This window comes from Canis aureus, chromosome 14 (genome assembly GCF_053574225.1).
Source record: "Canis aureus isolate CA01 chromosome 14, VMU_Caureus_v.1.0, whole genome shotgun sequence".
In the NCBI taxonomy this organism is placed as follows: Eukaryota; Metazoa; Chordata; class Mammalia; order Carnivora; family Canidae; genus Canis; species Canis aureus.
In genome coordinates, this window is record NC_135624.1 from 58,846,837 (window position 1) to 58,866,447 (window position 19,611).

General features: G+C 35.4%; 1 long non-coding RNA gene across 2 annotated transcripts in view; it reads left to right on the forward strand.

Moving 5' to 3' along the window:
- Nucleotides 1–527: 527 nt before the first annotated feature.
- Nucleotides 528–19,611, forward strand: part of LOC144283710 (uncharacterized) — a 58,141-nt gene continuing 39,057 nt past the window's right edge. For both annotated transcript variants that reach the window (XR_013352272.1, XR_013352271.1), the window contains exon 1: nt 528–643. This is a non-coding gene — a long non-coding RNA (uncharacterized LOC144283710). The remainder of the gene's footprint in view (nt 644–19,611) is intronic.

Genomic DNA, 19,611 nt, shown 5'->3' on the forward strand with positions numbered 1-19,611 from the left:
TTTGTGTTTGCAAGTCTCCTGCAGATAATGGTAAACAGAGACAGTGTTAAACAGAATCCTCCAGCAGCACCGGGGCAGAAGAAGCAAGCAAAACGTCAAGGCTCCCAGTGTCTGCCTTGGATGGGGTTTGACTCTATGCTCTCCCAGAGGCTGTCTGAGAGTCAGGCTCCTAATAAGTCTGCATCTGGGAGCTGACTGGGATCCTCTAGGAGCCTGAATGGGTTTATAGTTACTTAGTCTGCCATCTTCTCCTTCCAGCTCACTCCAATAATAAAAGAGTCACCAGCTTCTCGTTAGAAGGAGACTGTCGCCCAGGGGAGAGCTCTCAACATCAATAGCTTCTGGAAGCTGATGGAGCTCTTTATTTTTGGGTCCCACAGAACACACTGCACAAAAAGGTGATTTTATATGAATGCACAAGTGGGTATTCCCCCTGGCTCAGCACAGGGCCAGTAGGAAAAACACCCAGCTCCTGGTTTCTCCCTGAAAGGAAGTAGGCTGTGTATCTGACATCTCACAACTGCTGCCAGAAACGCTTCCAATTAGCTCCTATCTAGGAGCTGACCGGGCAGGCAATTAGTTGTCCCCTGGAGGTCTAATGAGCTTGCAGGAATTTCCCTCTTCGGGGCACTGACTGCACTTGGTAAGCCACGGTCTCCTGGGGACCACTAAGAACAAAGGTTAGGATTTGGAAAAGAACAAAGGTTCTAGAAGCAACAGAATCCCATACCAGACTGAGGGATTTTGCATCTATATTCATCAGGGATATTGGCCTGCAGTTTTCTTTTCTTGTAATATCTTTACCTGGCTTTGGTGTCAGAATAATGCTGGCTTTGTATAGTAAGTTTGGAAATGTTCCTTCCTACTCAATTCTTTGGAAGAGTTTGAAGAGAATTAGCATTAGCTCTTTCTTAAAATATTTAGTAGAGGGACACCTGGGTGGCTCAGCAGTTGAGCATCTGCCTCTGGCTCCAAGGAGTGATCCCAGAGTCTCAGGATCGAGTCCCACATCGGGCTTCCTACATGGAGCTTGCTTCTCCCTCTGCCTTTGTCTCTGTCTCTTTCTGTGTCTCTCATAAATAAATAAATAGAATCTTTTTTTTTTATTAGAAAATAGAAAATTTAGTAGAATTCGCCATCTGGTCCTGGATTTTCTTTGTTGGGAAACTTTTTAGTACTGCTTTATTCTCTTGATTTGTTTTTGATCTATACACATTTTCTATTTCTTCATGGTCCAGTGTTGGTAGGTTGTATGTTTCTAAAATTTGCCCCTTTCTTCTAGGTTATTCAATTTGTTGGTGTATGATGGTTCATAATAACCTCTCCTCGTCTTCTAAAGAGATTTCTGTAGTATAAGTTGAAAAGTTTCCTCTTTTGTTTCTGATTTTATTTGAATTTTCTCTTTTTTTCTTAGTCTAGCTAAAGACTTGTCAATTTTGTTTATCTTTTCAAAAACCAACTCTTAGTTTTTGTTGATCTATTATCTTTTTAGTCTCTATTTCATTGGTTTCTGCTTTAACTTTGGTTTTAGTCTGCTCTCATTTTTCAGTTCCTTGATATATAAAGGTAGGTTGTCTATTGGAGATCTTTGGGGTTTTGTATTGTTTTGTTCTATAGACATTTACTGTTATAGATACTCAGAACTGCTTTTGCTGTTTTCCATTAGTTGTGATGTGTTTTACTATTTGTCTCAATATATATTTTGAATTTCTCTTTTGATATCTTCTTTGACCCATTAGTTGTTCAGGATTTAGAGTCCAAATACTCTCAAGAATCCATATTTGTCCCTGCAGTTCCATGAGACCAACCAAAGTTCTGTTAGGTTATTTTTCCTATTGGCAGTAGTCCTCTGCCTGGACCTAAATCAACGTTTTAAATTCTTGGCCAAGGTAAGAATCAGACAAACCTCCATGAAAAATAAATAAATAAATAAATACCACCATTTAAACTCCAAGAGTTTCTACAATCATTGAAAATGTATGCCTTCTCTTCCTCCTATTCCTTTTGCAAATATCTTATGCCTTAAAAATGAATGGTTTTTATATTTTAAATTATTTTCCTGATTATTCTCAGTGTAATAATTAGCCTGTCACTGATTATACTATCTTATTTTGAAGAAGTCTCAAATCTGAATTTTAAACACTCAACTCTGATAATATTTTTCTAGAACTGGATAATTTAGATCATTTACATTTATCACATATTTCTCATATGTTAAAATGATTAATATGGATTAATTTCCATTACTTTTATGATTTTCTCTCTTATTCTGTGTTTAACCACTTTCTTGAATTGGTTTGTATTGCATCCTCTGTTTTTTGTTACACTATTTTCTTTCTCCTTATTCCTTTTTCTTTGGGAATTTCACACTTACTTATATTCATTAGTAAATTAAAAATTTAACACTCATATTAAACTTAAAATGTGGATGCTATTTGATAGGTGTTCTCAGTCCGAAGCAATATAATGAACTTCAGATTATTTTGTCTGAGTAATTTCTTAACATTCATACTTTGTTCTCTAATGTTTATTTTACATTGATTTATTCATGCCACAATTATTAGTACTAGTCAGTGGTCCTTTAAATTGTTTAGATTTTTTTTTAATTGTTTAGATTTTTCAAACACTTTCTGTTTCCTTTGATCATGATTTTTCTCTCAGATTTCATGGATGAATTTTCTCTTCTTCTTAAATTCATTTTTCAATTTCCTACAGAGATACTTTGCTGGAACAAAAGTAGTAAGCTACTGTACATCTGGAAATATTTTCCCTTTTTTAATTAACTGTGCAATCTATTCATTATTGAATATGTTATTTTGTTGTTTATGCTTCCATTGTTACTGTTAAGGTATTAACAGTCTACTTTCTTTTTTCTCTAAGTAATCTATTACCCCCTCTTTTCTTTTTTTTTTCCTTTTTTCCAGGATGCTCTAAAGACCCTCCTGTCTAGAAAATATTTTTTAAGAAACCATTTTATTAGAAAAAGTTTAAAATGTTTAAAAGCAACATCTACATGCACTTATCACTTGGATTTGCTGTTTATTGATTTAGCCATCTTGTGTCATCTCTATCCACTTCCCATCTGCTATCCTCATCCATGTCCTTTTCATCTTCTGATTATTTTTCAGTTAATCTCAAATATTTTCACATAAATATTTTATATCCATGTCAAAAGCTAAATAATCTTCAGAAATATTTTAAAAATACCTTTGCCATCTAAAAATTTCACAATAGGGACACCAGAGTGGCTCCGCAGTTGAGCATCTGCCTTTGGTCAGGGAGTGATCCTGGAGCCCCAGGATAGAGTCGACAATGGGCTCCCTGCATGGAGCCTTCTTCTCCTCCTGTGTCTCTACCTCTTTCTCTGTGTCTCTCATTAATAAATAAATAAAATCTTTTTAAAAATCACAGTAATTCTTTAATAACACTCCTTAATTCCACAATAATTCCTTACTAACATCAGAAAAGTAGTCAGGGTATAAAATTTCCCCCAAATTCCCCATGACCATCTTTTTTGCTAACAGTTTGTTAATCCGTATCAAAATTCAAATTAGATCCAGAGATTGCAATCTTCACATTCAATGCAACCCCTATCAAAATATAAAAACAACCTTCACAGAACTAGAAGAAATAACCCCAACATTTGTAAAGAACCTCAAAAGACCCCAAAGCCAAAGCAATTTTGAGAGATAAAAAAAGCTGGAGGCATCATAATTCCATATTTCAAGATATACTACAAAGCCTTATTAATCAAAACAGGATGGTGGTGGCACAAAAAAATAGACATAGATCAATGGAACAGAACACAGAGCCTGGAAAGAAATCCATGCTCATATGGTCAATTAAGCTACACCACAGAGACAAGAATATACAATAGAGAAACAGTTGCTTCAATAAATGGCACTGGGAAAATTGGACAGCTACATGGAAAAGAATGAAACTGGACCACTTCCTAACACCGCACACAAAAATAAACTCGAAATGGATTAAAGACCTAAGTGTGAGATCTGAAGCCATAAAAATCCTAAAAGAAAATACAGATAATAATTTCTCTGACATCAATAATAGCAATATTTTCTTAAATATGTCTCCTCAGGCAAGGGAAACAAAAGCAAAAATAAACTATTGGGATTCCATCTAAATAAAAAGCTTTTTCATAAGTAAAAGAAACCATCATAAAAAAAGTCAATCAACTGAATGGGAGAAAATATTTGTAAATGATATATCCAATAAGGAGTAAATATTGGAAATATATAAATAACTTATACAATTCAAAACTAAAAGACCCAAACGATCCAATTAAAAAGTGGGCAGCAATTTGAGTAGACATTTTTTTTTTCCAAAAAAGGAAAGACAAATGGCCAACAGACATATGAAAAGATGCTCAACATCACTAGTAATCAGGGAAATGTAAAACTAAAGATCCTTTCTTTATCTTTGGTCCCTTAAATATATCCGGATGTAGATATCTTCTTTTTTATTTATTTATTTATTTTTATTTATTTTTTTTTATTTTTTTTTTTTTATGATAGTCACAGAGAGAGAGGCAGAGACACAGGCAGAGGGAGAAACAGGCCCCATGCACCGGGAGCCCAACGTGGGATTCCATCCCACGTCTCCAGGATTGCGCTCTGGGCCAAAGACAAGCGCCAAACTGCTGCGCCACCCAGGGATCCTTTTTTTTTTTTTTTTTTTTAATAATAATAAATTTATTTTTTATTGGTGTTCAATTTGCCAACATACAGAATAACACCCAGTGCTCATCCTGTCAACTGCCCGCCTCAGTGCCCATCACCCATTCACCCCCACCGCCCACCCTCCTCCCCTTCCACCACCCCTAGTTCGTTTCCCAGAGTTAGGAGTCTTCATGTTCTGTCTCCCTTTCTGATATTTCCCACACATTTCTTCTCCCTTCCCTTCTATTCCCTTTCACTATTATTTATATTCCCCAAATGAATGAGACCATGCAATGTTTGTCCTTCTCTGATTGACTCATTTCACTCAGCATAATACCCTCCAGTTCCATCCACATTGAAGCAAATGGTGGGTATTTGTCGTTTCCAATGGCTGAAGAATATTCCATTGTATACATAGACCACATCTTCTTTATCCACTCATCTTTTGATGGACACCGAGGCTCCTTCCAAAGCTTGGCTATTGTGGCCATTGCTGCTATAAACATCGGGGTGCAGGTGTCCTGCCATTTCACTGCATCTGTATCTTTGGGGTAAATCCCCAACAGTGCAATTGCTGGGTCGTAGGGCAGGTCTATTTTTACTCTTTGAGGAACCTCCACACGGTTTTCCAGAGTGGCTGCACCAGTTCACATTCCCAGCAACAGTGCAAGAGGGTTCCCCTTTCTCCACATCCTCTCCAACATTTGTGGTTTCCTGCCTTGTTCATTTTCCTCATTCTCACTGGTGTGAGGTGGTATCTCATTGTGGCAAGTGATGCAGAGCATTTTCTCATGTGCATGTTGGCCATGTCCATGTCTTCCTCTGTGAGATTTCTGCTCATGTCTTTTGCCCATTTCATGATTGGATTGTTTGTTTCTTTGCTGTTGAGTTTAATAAATTCTTTGTAGATCTTGGAAACTAGCCCTTTATCTGATACGTCATTTGCAAGTATCTTCTCCCATTCTGTAGGTTGTCTTTGAGTTTTGTTGACTGTATCCTTTGCTGTGCAAAAGCTTCTTATCTGGATGAAGTCCCAATAGTTCATTTTTGCTTTTGTTTCTTTTGCCTTCGTGGATGTATCTTGCAAGAAGTTACTGTGGCCGAGTTCAAAAAGGGTGTTGCCTGTGTTCTCCTCTAAGATTTTGATGGATTCTTGTCTCACATTTAGATCTTTCATCCATTTTGAGTTTATCTTTGTGTATGGTGAAAGAGAGTGGTCTAGTTCCATTCTTCTGCATGTGGATGTCCAATTTTCCCAGCACCATTCATTGAAGAGACTATCTTTCTTCCAGTGGATAAGTGGATAGTCTTTCCTCCTTTATCGAATATTAGTCAGATGTGAATGTCTTCTTATTGACCATTCTTGGAAGTCAACTAGGCTAACAGATTGAGAGAATTGGTATCATTCCATTTTGTATAAATCTTGGTCATTTTCTCATCAAATATTAACCTTAAATTAACTTTCTTTGAAAATCATGTTTGTTTGTTTTTTAGATTCAGTTAAGATTCAGGTTCATTGTAGTACATTTTTAGTATATGGAAAGTCCAAAAAATGCCTTTAAATATGACTCCAGGGACACCTGGGTGGCTCAGTGGTTGAGAGTCTGCCTTTAGCTCAAGGCATGATTCCAGAGTCCAGGTTGGAGTCCCACGTTGTGCTCCCTGCATGGAGCCTGCTTCTTCCTCTGCCTATGTCTCTGCCTATCTATGTCTCTCATGAATAAATAAATAAAATCTTTATCAATCAATATCCAAAAAATAATCACTGCTAACAGTTCAGTATATGAAACTATTTATGCTTTAATAACATTTTATAAAGAATGTCGTAACCAATGTAACACAAAATTATTTAGTAAACCACTTTCCAAAAGAATGTTAGTGACTTCATGATTTATATATCAAAACCAATTTAATCAGTTATCTATCTTTTAGAGATTTGTTTCCAATTTTCTATTCCTATGCTTTGTTATTAGGATATAATAGTGATAAAAACAAACAAAAATCTTTACCCTTATAGAACTTGCAATCTTGGTGAAAACCAACACAAATAACAGAGTAGTATAGATGTAGTATTTTGTATTGTGCTAAATACTGAGAAAGGCAGATACAGATTATCAGGGTTTGCTGTGTGAAATAATAGAGTGATCAGGAAAAAAAAAATAGAGTGATCAGGAAAAGTTTCTCTGAGAAAGTATTTTGATGAAGACATGAATCAGAAACCAGTCACATGAATATCTGGCAGAGCATTCCAGAAAGAGAGAACAGCAAGTACAAAGTCCCAAAGTGGCAGCATACCATGAGGATGAAACCAAAGTGCTACATTGAAATAGACGTGAAAAACCATTTGAGGGTGACATCAGGAGGTAGCAGAGGGTCAGGTCATGCTGAATGTTAGGGGTCATAGTTAGCAATTACCTTTTATTGGGAAAGAAATAATAATGCATTGGGGGATTTCTTAAAAATACAAACTAGTAGCATGATCTAAATAACTAGTGTTATTTTGGCTATCTAGTTAAGGATAGAGTAATACCTGGACAAACAGAGAAGCAATGAGATTAGTTAGGAGGTTGCTTCAATGCTCAAGGCTAAAAATGATGGACTTCTACTGGGGAGGCCGCAGTGGGAATCATGCATTGTGTTCAAATTCTGGAGCATGAGGAAATATGAATTGCTGGCAGGCTGGTTCTGAATAACTTAAGATTGCAGGAGAGTGTGAGGAGTGGCCATGGTAGGAAAGCATTAGAAAAGACAATCAGGAGTTCACATTTATTAGTACAAAAGATACGTACATTTTATATATTTTCCTATTATCAAAATAGGTAGTTTCATAGTTTATACATTCCTGAACAGTGCAATGTAACTATTTTCTTTCATACTCCTGAATACTAATACTGCTATTTATAATTGCTGTACATTTTGTGAATAAAAGTGCATCTCAAATTGATTTAATGTGCTCTTTAATTGGAACAAATCAGATGGGTTTTAAACAAACTTAATTAAAAATACTTGAGCAAAAATACCATAAGATTCTGCCTGCTTCATATTTTATTCTCTATTATCACTAGCTATCCATGTCTTTAATTTGTGGAGTAAATATGGGTCCAAAATTTGTCACTTCTTGCCCATAGGGCATTTTAATATTCTCACAAGTTTTGGGAATTTTCTATTATTCCCTTTGGATATTATTCCTTTTTTTTTTTTTTTGTCAGACAAGACATTGATAGTTAGTCTAGCCTCTCCTGCCAACAACTTAGGTTCCTGATTGAGTGACTCATTTGGAAAGAGTGAGTAAAGTGTAGTACTCAAAGGTATTTAGCAAGGACAGCTACATCCATTGGCAGTGCTGATACACAGGAGTGGGTGAAATGCATTAACTGACTCCTTAATTTATTAACTTCCACAGTTTGTGCTAGAGGAAGCCCTACTTAAAACTGATTTCTCCAGCCTATTAGTGACTCATCCACATTCTCATACCTTTAAAATAATTCTAATTGTTTCTTTCAGCTAGAGTTGAATTCTATAGCATGTAACCAGTAACCCTGAGTGGTATTGACTGCAATACCCCACAAGACTCAAAGTGGTTCTTGCATATTATCATCTGATAAATATTTTAATGGGGCAAGGATATTTTTTATTCATTAGAATTTCTCTTGATGAGAGCATTGCATATACTGGGAAGAAATATTTTGTTAAGCCATTTGAAACTGACAATGAGATCTTCAGAAGATGATTTATCATCACACAAAAAGAGAACTGGGTTATTCCTGAGAAAGAGACAGAGAAAGTGATTGCATCCTGTGAGATGGCATAAGATTCTAGGCTGGACAATTTGATTTTTTTCTTATTAAAAGAAAGAAAAAAGGCACCTGGGTGGCTCAGTCAGTTAAGCCTCTGACTCATAATCTTGGCTCAGATCATGATCTCCCGGTTGTAAGATTAAGCCCTGTGTGCACTCCCCCACCCCCGGCTTGATGCAGAGTCTGCTTGTCTCCCTCTCCCCCTACAGCTCCCCCTGCTCATGTGAAGTCTCTTTTACTCTCTATCAAATAAATAAATAAATCTGAAAAAAAAGCAAAACAAAATAATAAGTAAAATATTAATATTGCCATCAAAATCGAAAACTTGAAGAAAATGGGAGTTGGAGTCTATTATAACAATGTAAAAATAAAATGACTCAAAATAATTATTCATAGTAGTAGTATAACTATATTATTAATAAATACACAAGTCACCCTAAGAGAAATTAAAAAACTACAACATATTTAAAGGATAATTCTCAAAATTTTTGTCTTTGTCACTTATACTTTTTTCTATCACAAAAATAAATGAAGCATGCAAGAATCAAGCCTTTTCTTTTAGGAGGCTATTTTGTTTAAATTATTTGAATGCATTCCACTATCTTTTCAGTTACAATGTATTTATTTGAATCTTTATTTTGAGAAAAATGGCACATGTATACAAACACTGAGCAGAAATTGGAATTGAGTGATAGGATTCCTCTGGATAAAACTATGGCATTCTGTTTTTAGAAAATATTTCTTTTTAGTATAAAAAAAATTATGTCCTCTATTGATAAGTACCACTTTGATCGCAAATGACTGAAATCAATCTTAATGCAAAACAAAAAAATGGGGGGAAGTAGGAGTAAGGGAGATTTATGGTTGGGACATGAGGGTACTTCATGAAATGCAAAAGAGAGTTGAGCAAAAAGTGTCTGGTTGAGCAAACTTACTGGGAATTTGATAATTATAATTAGGGCTACAGAATTTGTTGGGTTTAGGGGTTTTCTATCTATTTGTGATCTCTATATTTTTCTGTAGCTCCATTTCATTTTCCTTTCTTTCTACACATGAACTTTATGTATGTTATGGAAAATCAGGTGACCAGTATCTATTTAGAGTTTTAGCCACTATGGGAAACACATAAAAACAACTAACCTTGGTACCCAAGTTCAAAAATCCTAAAGAAGGGACACTTTCTGCTAATCACTAAAAAAAAAAAAAAAAAAAAAAAACAAAAAACATGAGTTATTAAAATATATTTTAATATCTTTTGGATTCAGAAATTATCTATAACTCTGTAATCCAGTAATTACTACAACGCAATCACTATTAACTCATAGTGTCTCTAACCACATCATGTGATGTGTCCTAGGTAGTACCCTAGTGTGGATTCTCCACTAGATTAATCACTAACAAAATTTTATGAAATAATGTATGCTTTAGTTTTTGAATCCTACAAATGCATAATGCAGTGTCTAGCACAGAGAAAACTCTCAATAAAAATGTATAAAATATTGAATGTTTCAGTAAGAATCAATAATCTAAGATTTAATTTCAATAACACTGAATATAAACTGCTTAGAGTTTATTCAAGGTTCAGCTGATTGTACATCTGCTTTATTTGAGCACCACTAGAGAGTTTCATCTCTCACACAGTTTTGCTTATCCTTATATTTTCTCTAGAACTCAACTTCTCTGTTCTTGGACTCTGTAAGATTACCCTGTAGACTTAACTTATCCCATTTGAAGCAGGAGTGTTCCATAAATTTGTTGGATCAAAGAAAACAGCACAGAAAATGGAAATAGAGATAGGCATCAAGTAAAATAATGGTGTCAGATGAAATTATCCAGAAAAAAAAATCATGTGTTTAACAGTTTAACTAAAAATACATTGTTGTCTTTAATTCCTCCAAGTTGAGTCATTTTATCTGTTTTGCAGCTTTAATAATATATGTATAATTGATAATACTAAATGTGCATGCTAAATCATTATCACAAATACACACTTGAATTATAGAACCCTTTAAATAGCCTGAAATTAGTCATAAGCTTAGCTAAAGCTTTTAACTATCAAAACACATCTCAAATATTAATATTTTTCCATCAAAACTCCATTTTATCTAAATAGTATTAGTAGAATAAAATGCCATCATTTCTTTAATTTTAAATGTCTAGTTCTGTAATATACAATTACAAATTCAAATAAGAGAACTATAACACTAAACTAAAATTCTGCATCTCCCTTAACATTTTTACATTTTGCTTTAAATTTAAGCCAAATAAATCAATACACATGTATTTTGCATATGTTTCTCATATAAACTTGTACAATAGCACTAATAAAAATTTAATTCCTGCCCTCCTGGTACTTTTTGACAAACAGGCTAGTTTCTGGGGAAACTCACATGATAAGTCATCTGGCTACGTTCTCATAAAAACACAGGCTATGAGAGGCACTAACTGATTTTAAAGAATGATCATGTTCACAATACATATTTTAGTGATTTTTTTTCCAACTGAGAATTATGTTCTATAAAATTCTTAGCACAGAAATAAGAAAAATAGTTTTCAGTGAATGTAGGTACCAAAATCCCTTCTTACAAGTCTTTTCAAAATTCTTAGGAAAGCTTCCAAAAAAGGGAAAAAATATATTCTAACACTCAAAAAGAGAAACACACATCTCAGGTTCTAACAGAAATTCAATTTATATTTCCTGTTAATGGGTAGAAATTCAGTTTGCATGCAAACTTTCTCATACGCAAGTCCCAATTTCATTCTCCCAGGGTGAATAGGCTACGAAGTCACTTCTGTGGGTTCATCCCTGCTTCAGGCCTTCAGCATAAACTATCAGGATCCTCACACATTTGTTAAATTGTGTGCTTGTTCATTATGTATTTATGTACTTGTGTTCCAAGTGGTTAATGAAAATACAGAATTAAATCCTACAGGGGTAAAGGAGAGGAGCCCTATACCAGAAATGATCAAATTTAAAAGTAGAGATAAGATACATTCGTTATATTACTCCTTTCTGCTCCTGGGCACCGCCGAGTAAGCAACATTAAAATCTCCCCTCCCACAGCCATCATGTCTAAGTCAGAGTCTTCCAAAGAGCCTGAGCAGCTGCGGAAGCTCTTCATTGGAGGTTTGAGCTTCTAAACAACTGATGAGAGTCTGAGGAGCCATTTTGAGCTACAATGTCCCCCCTACAATGGGGGACGCTTACAGACTGTGTGGTAATGAGAGACCCCAACACCAAGCCCTCCAGAGGCTTTGGGTTTGTCACCTCCACTGTGGAGGAGGTGGATGCAGCCATGAATCCAAGGCCGCACAAGGTAGATGGAAGAGTTGTGGAACCAAAGAGGACTGTCTCATGAGAAGATTCTCAAAGACCTGGTGCCCACTTAACTGTGAAAAAGATTTTTGTTGGTGGCATTAAAAAGACACTGAAGAACAACATCTAAGAGATTATTTTGAATAGTATGGGAAAACTGAAGTGATTGAGATCATAACTGACGGAGGCAGTGGCAAAAAGAGAGGTTTTGCTTTTGTGACTTTTGATGACAATGACTCTGTAGACGAGATTGTCATTCAAAAATCCCATGCTGTAAATGGCCACAACTGTGAAGTAAGGAAAGCCCTATGGAAGCAAGACATGGCTAGTGCTTCATCCAGCCAAAGAGGCCGAAGTGGTTCTGGAGACTTTGGTGGTGATCGTGGAGGTGGTTTTGGTGGGAATGATGACTTTGGTCATGGAGGGAACTTCAGTGGTAGAGGTGGCTTCGGTGGCAGCCGGAGTGGTGGTGGATATGGTGGCCGTGGGGATGACTATAATGATTTGGTAATGATGTGCTAGGAAGCAACTTTGGAGGTGGCGGAAGCTGTAACGATTTTGGCAATTACAACAATCAATCCTCAAATTTTGGATCCATGAAAAGAGGAAATTTTGGAGGCAGAAGCTCTGGTCCCTATGGTGGTGGAGGAAAATACTTTGCCAAACCACAAAACCAAGGTGGCTATGGCCATTCTGGCAGCAGCAGCAGCAGCTATGGCAGTGGCAGAAGGTTTTAATTACTGCCAGGAAACAAAGCTTAACAGGAGAGGAGAGCCAGAGAAGTGACAGGGAAGCTACAGGTTACAACAGATCTGTGAACTCAACCAAGCACAGTGGTGGCAGGACCTAGCTGCTACAAAGACATATTTTAGACAATACTCATGTGTATGGGCAAAAAACTCAAGGACTGTATTTGTGACAAATTGTATAACAGGTTATTTTAGTTTATGTTCTGTGGAAAGTGTAAAGCATTCCAACAAAGGGTTTTAATGTAGATTTTTTTTTTTTTTTGCACCCATGATCTTGATTGCTAAATGTAATAGTCTGATCATGACACTGAATAAATGGTTCTTTTTTTAAATGTGCTGTGTAAAGTTAGTCTACTCTGAAGCCATCTTAGTAAACTACCCCAACAATGTGAAGTTAGAATTCCTTCAGGGTGATGCCAGGTTCCATTCGAAATTTATTTGCAACCTGCTTGGGCACAGAAGCCATTGTCTCCACATACCTTGGTGTGGTTGAACTGACAGCTAATGTGTTGCTGGAGTTCACCATTAAAAGGGTCAGCTTGGAGCTTATTTGGTTATTATGATTGTTGGCACATCCTATGCAATATATATAAATTGAATTATGGTATCAGGGGATCCTTGGGTGGCTCAGCGGTTTAACGCCTGCCTTTGGCCCAGGGCGCGATCCTGGAGTCCCGGGATCGAGTCCCACATCGGGCTCCTGGCGTGGAGCCTGCTTCTCCCTCCTCCTGTGTCTCTGCCTCTCTCTCTCTCTCTATGTCTATCATAAATAAATAAATACATAAATCTTTTAAAAATGAATTATGGTATCAGATAAAAGTATAGATGGGATTAAAGCTTGTGTATCATCCATTATCATGTGTAATCAATGAACGACTTAATGTTCTCTTGAATGGAAAAAAAAATAAAAGTAGAGATAAACAAAACAAAACAACACAAACAACAATATCTTATAATTAGTATTTTTACTTGGAAAATAAAGAATCAGATGCATATTTATATTTAGAATTATATATTATTGCATTAGATTTAGAATTTATAATTCTAAAGGTACACAAAAGAAAACAAATTGTAAAAAGAAAACATTTGCTTCACTTAGGCTTAACAATTATGTTTTGTAACTCTTGGTGGCCCATTCAGGTGGTGCATGTAAAAAAAAAATGATTTAAATTAAAACTTCAATAGATTGGATAGTAGAATTTCCTTGGTGACTCTCACAACCCTGTAATAGATCCTCTTCTCTCACAATGGAGAAAGGGAGAGAATTATTTTCAGTCTCACAATTAGTGTAGTCAAAACAGCTTTATGAAAAGAGCAAACAGAATTTGATGTTTGTCTGCTCATGTCTGCTTACAGAGCTAGAGGGTTAGTTCCAAGAGGACTTAATTGAGGACAGAATCTGGAGAGGCATCTTCCTAAGGACAGCTTCTAGAGTGTGTTGGAGCAAGGAAGGAATGCTTAGAATTATCTCTCAGGAGTAAGAAAAAAAGCTGGAGGGCAGTTATTTTTACATCTTTCTCAGTTGCCTGCATGAGGAGGCATGGACCATATCAAGAGAGTTAGGGGAAGAATTTTAAGTGGCCATCTGGTGGAAATACAAGTTCTCATAAGTGAAACACAGATGAGGGGTCCCCAGCAGAAGACAGTTTGAAAAGCCTACAAAGCTTTCCAGGAAAGACAGAGTGTGATTACCTAGAACTTAGAGAATGTCAGTGACAGATCATTGCTGTGCTAGTCAACTAAGACTGGCCTGGCCACTTCTCCAACATTGGAAGGATATTGACCAATATCCTTTGATTGATTTAACCAAAGTCTATTGATTCAAATGTTAATCTTATCTAAAAAATACCTTAATGGAAACATCTAAACATTTGGTTGTCATTTTGTTTTGTATTTTAAATTCCAACATAGTTACCATACAGTGTTGTGTTTGGTGTTTGACCAAAGACCTGAGTATCTTGGCCTACCAAAGTTGACAAAATTAATCATTACAAATAGGTAGATATTTTAATCAATAAAATGAATTTATTTTAAACTAAAGAGACTGGAGAATTTTACTCTAAAGTAAAAAGAAAAGCAATGGGATTAACCTTCAATTGCATCAATGAAATTAGGCAAATTACTCTTAAATGCAATTAGGGGAAAAAAGATTTTACTTCAATTAGATCTGAAAATATTACAACATAAGAATGGTAACAAAGGAAAGAGGAATCCCTCTGCCTCTCTCTCTCTCTCTCCTCTCTTTTTCTCAGCTATTATGGATTTAAACATAGGGAAAAAGATTCTATTTTCTCCAGTAAAAATAATGTTATATTCATTTTTAATATAAAAGTGTATAAAATTCCATTCAGTTGAGCCTATACAATGGTCAATTACAAGTCATGAGTATCAATTTTGCCATTCTTTTGCCTACCTTAATTCCTACTCTGGCTAACTCCAAAATATTACCTAATTTTACCTAATTCTAGATGGGTGTATATATTTGAAAATCTCAGAAACCCACACTGATTGCACTCACTTTATATTCGGGACCAAAAATATCCAATTTCTGAGTATTTTCCAATTTGTCTACCATGTTTTTCTACTCTGCTCTGTCACTTTCCAAGATGCCTTTTTCACAAATTTTCTCATCTCTTCAAGCTTCCAGAAATTCTTCTCCTACCCTTAAACTCTATTGATAAATATGCTACCTATTTATCAGTGGAAATAGGAGCAATTTAAAAAAGACATTTCACACATTCCTTTTACACATAAATGAATTTGCTTCCACATAAATTTCTTTAAGTATTGTTAAGATGGGTAAACTCTTATATGACAACCTCCTTTGTAAATTAAATTTCATCCCTTCTTGCACACCAAAGAACTGTTCCCACTGTTGTGATCTGGAGTCTGTGTCAGAGAGCCTTCAACAATCTTGTAAAATCAAGTCTAGAAGCATCTTTGCCATCTGCCATGAAGTCATGATGTTTCTTTCCACTGTGAACTTATGAACTGCTATATACCACTTGGAAAATGTGGTGCATCAGAGCGTTCAAGTGCCAGTGATATGGGGTCCCAGGACATCACCTCTGTCTAGGTTAGAGAGAATATTTCTAGATGAGGAACTAGGAACTATATTCTTCCTCTTGATTAACATTCTGATGCTATAGGTATAATAGTAAAGGACATTATAAGATCTTCAAAAGATTTTTAAAAAGTATCTTCTTGATTTTGCTTTCTCCCTAAGCAACTACCTCATTTTCATTTCTCCTTGAAACCTGAACACTTAAATAAACATCATCACCGTCATTATTCCCATTTTTTCACCTCCAATTATTACTCAAATTTATTCTAGTCAGGCCATCCTGCCTGCTAGTTTAAGGAAACTTCTTGTCAAGGTCACAAGCGGCTTCTATATGCCAAATCCAATGCAAAACCTTTAGCTTTTATCTTACTGGAACTATGAGGAGTGTTTGAAAAGTTCATCACATCCTCCTTCTTGAGAAATTTTCATGTGAATTCTGAAACACTATTCATTTTGGTTCTTTTCTTGTAGAAAGTGTGATTTCTACTCAGTTTCTTCTGTAGATTCTTAACCAACTTCAAAGATGTAGGCTTCTACATCTTAGAGGGCCCATTCTTTTTTTTTATTTGTACTCAACACTGTTTTTGAGTTTATGTCTGCAAATACCATTAACATGTTAAGATTTCAAACTCTGCATCTTCAAACTAGACTCTACCTTTAAACTCAAATCTGTGTGTGAACCTGCAAACATGAACTCTGCCTTTAGAAGTTATCTCAAACTTAATAAATCCAGGACAGAAGATATCCTTTCTGTTAAACTATTCTATCACAATCTTTTACTTCAGTTGATGGGTACTGCTTTAACTTGTTACTGTGGCACACACATTCATACACATAAACACACACACACACACAAATATACTCACAATAATTGAAACTATCTTGGATTCCCTTCTCTTTTACCCTACATTCAAATCATCTTACTATCCAAAAACATCCTCCCTTCTCAAAATTTTCAAACACATATACACAGAGGTAAACACACAGTCTAATCACTCTTTTTATTCTGGTGCAAACTAGAGTAATCTGTTGCCTGGATTATTTCAATATTAACTTTCTTTCTCTTTATAACATGCGTCTCCACACAGCAGTCAAAGATCTTTTAAAGACAAAATAAAATCATGTTAACAGTCTGTGAAAAGTACAATTGCTTCCCATTTCATTCAGATTATAAATCCAAGTCTTTATAATGCTCTGCAAAGCTATGTGTAGTCTTCCCCCTACCACATATCCAGTTCTCTGACTTCACTGTCAATTTTTTTTTTCCCCGTGGCTTATTCTCTTCCAGTAATATTTGATTATTTTCTGGGCATGGAAAACACCAAGAAGGTTCCTATTTCAAGGCCTCTGCCCTCCCTCTTTTGTCTCCCAGAAACCCTCCTGATGCCACCACAGATGTTCACGTCTGTATTTCTTTTTATTAACTTGCTCCAATGTGACCTTGTCATAGAGATTCTTGCTAGTTACCTTCTATGAAATAGTCAGGCACACCTAAGGTCCCTTAGCCTTATCAACAGGCATCACATAACTATATGGCACATATAATTTATTTGGGTTTTTAATTTTTTTGTAAATTTTAATTCCAGGATAGCTGACATACAATGTTATATTAGTTTCAGGTGTACAATATAGTGATCCAAAAATTCCATATATCGCCCATTGCTCATCACAAGTGTACTCCTTAATCCCATAACCCATTTCACCCATCTTCCCATCCACCTCCCCTCTGGTAAACACCAGTTTGTTCTCTATAGTTAAGATTCTGGTTTTTTTTGTTTGTTTGTTTGCCTTTTCCTTTCTTTTTTTCCATATGCTCATTTGTTTTGCTTCTTAAATTCAGCATTTGAGTGAAATCATATGATATTCGTTTTTCTCTGGCAGGCTGATTTCATTTAGTATTATATTTTCTAGCTCTATCCATGTCATTGCAAATGGCAGGATTTCTTTCTTTTTTTATGACTGAATAATCTTCTTTATCCATTCTACTCTTGATGGACACTTGGGCTGCCTTCTTAATTTAGCTAATGTAAATAATGCTGCCATAAACATAGGGGCACATACATCCCTTTGTATTAGAGTTTTTATATTCTTTGGGTAAATACCTAGTAGTTCAATTGCTGGATAGTAGGGTAGTTCTCTTTTTAAATTTTTGAGGAACTTCCATATTGTATTCCATAGTGGCTGCACCAGTTTGCATTCCCATTAACAGCAATAAGGTTCCTTTCTCTTCAGATCCTCACCAACACTTGTTTCTTGCATAGTTAATTTGTTTATTACTTATGCCACTTGAATGCGAGACTATGATGGCAAGAACTTTATCTGCTTTGTGTGATTATGTAGTCCCTGTACCAAGAACATTGCTTTCCACTTGGTAGATATCCAATAAATATTTTTAAAATAGTAGATCAATGGATCGGTGAATAGATGGATGAATACATGGATGGATGGAGGGGTAGACAAGAGTTATATTGTGATATCATAGACAGAAATATTTATATACTCCACAGACAAAACACCATAGAGTAACTAAAACTTTTAGAAACACTTGTGCAATTTGAAACAGAGGATATCATTTCAATTATAAGAAACAGCTATAAGGATAAAGCAATATTCTAGGTAAAAAGGGGCTTACTCTGAATTTCTGAAGATTGATCCTAGCCTTGCAGTCTTACCAATGCTGGAACAGAAGAAAAATTGTTTTAACCATAAGGATAAGATGGGAATATCAAAGAGAGTTGGTGGACATGAAGTGATCAGAAGAATGATGATAAGAGGAATCCCACTGAGATCTGCCTGGGCACATAATGGAGGTGAAGTAGTGGAGGACATAAGAGATGATGACTTGCTCAGAGCCTCTCTTCAGTTGTTGATAGTATTAAGTAGAGCTGAACACCTTGCCCTTTGTGTTTATCACAATAAAAACAATTTATCCAGGATATATAGTGAAATGGCTAGCAACTGGCTTTACATATTTTCATTTCTTATTGTTAAATTTCACATTTTGTTAAGAGGCTTGACTGAAGGGAAAGTTTCTGATTTATATGATGGAAACCTCCAAAATACACTTGTGGATTTACTCAATGTTAACAGATTTTATAAAATCACAGAGTAGCAATTTAATACTCCTAGTTAATTTTTATCTCATGAAAACTAATATTTATCCATGATCTTCTCAACTTGGCTTTTGATACAGTTTGCTTAGGTCAATAATATTACCTCAATACTATTGAAGGATCTGCTATTTTCCTGTTTTTCTCCATCCTAAATCGCAATGATTTCCATAATGAATTTAGAATTATATAGCTATAGTTATTTTAAACACAATATTGAAGTTATGGTAACACTAAGGCACAAAATTCTCTACAGATCTGAATAAAAGACACTTGATCAGCTTATCCCAAAGATAAAGAAAAAAAAAAAGTATTCAGGAGTTTAGAAGACAATCTACAATAAGTGTGGCCTGACAAATATTATATTTTCCTACTAGAAGGAAATTAATAGGTAGTTTTATTTAGCAAAACAGCTAGACTATTTTACCCACACATACAAAGTTTATTTGATGGGAAACATCACTATAATTTCACCAGAAATTTTTCAACATGATTAAGAATATGCAGTAGTACAATCCCTCTGCATTATAAATAGTAGTTTCTCAATTATACTGAAAAGAAAGGAATTATAAACACATCATATATTGGCTTCCAACACTCAGGCCATCTTTTAGGGATAATAAGCCTCCTGTCTTAAGCATTGAATAAGATTTTATTTCAAGTAGTTTGATATCATAACAGCATAGACACAAGGAACAACTTAATGAATGAAATCTGACTAAATAAATGAGCATATTCATCTTCAAATCTATGCAAACATCCCAGTCCACAGCAGACAAAAATTAAAAATTGTGTATGGGGGCAGGGGAGCTTATGATTCATTTCATTTTCATTGATTAATAGATTTTTCATTTTTGCCAGGAGATGGCTGCAAAATTTCAATCTATGTGAGTAATTAA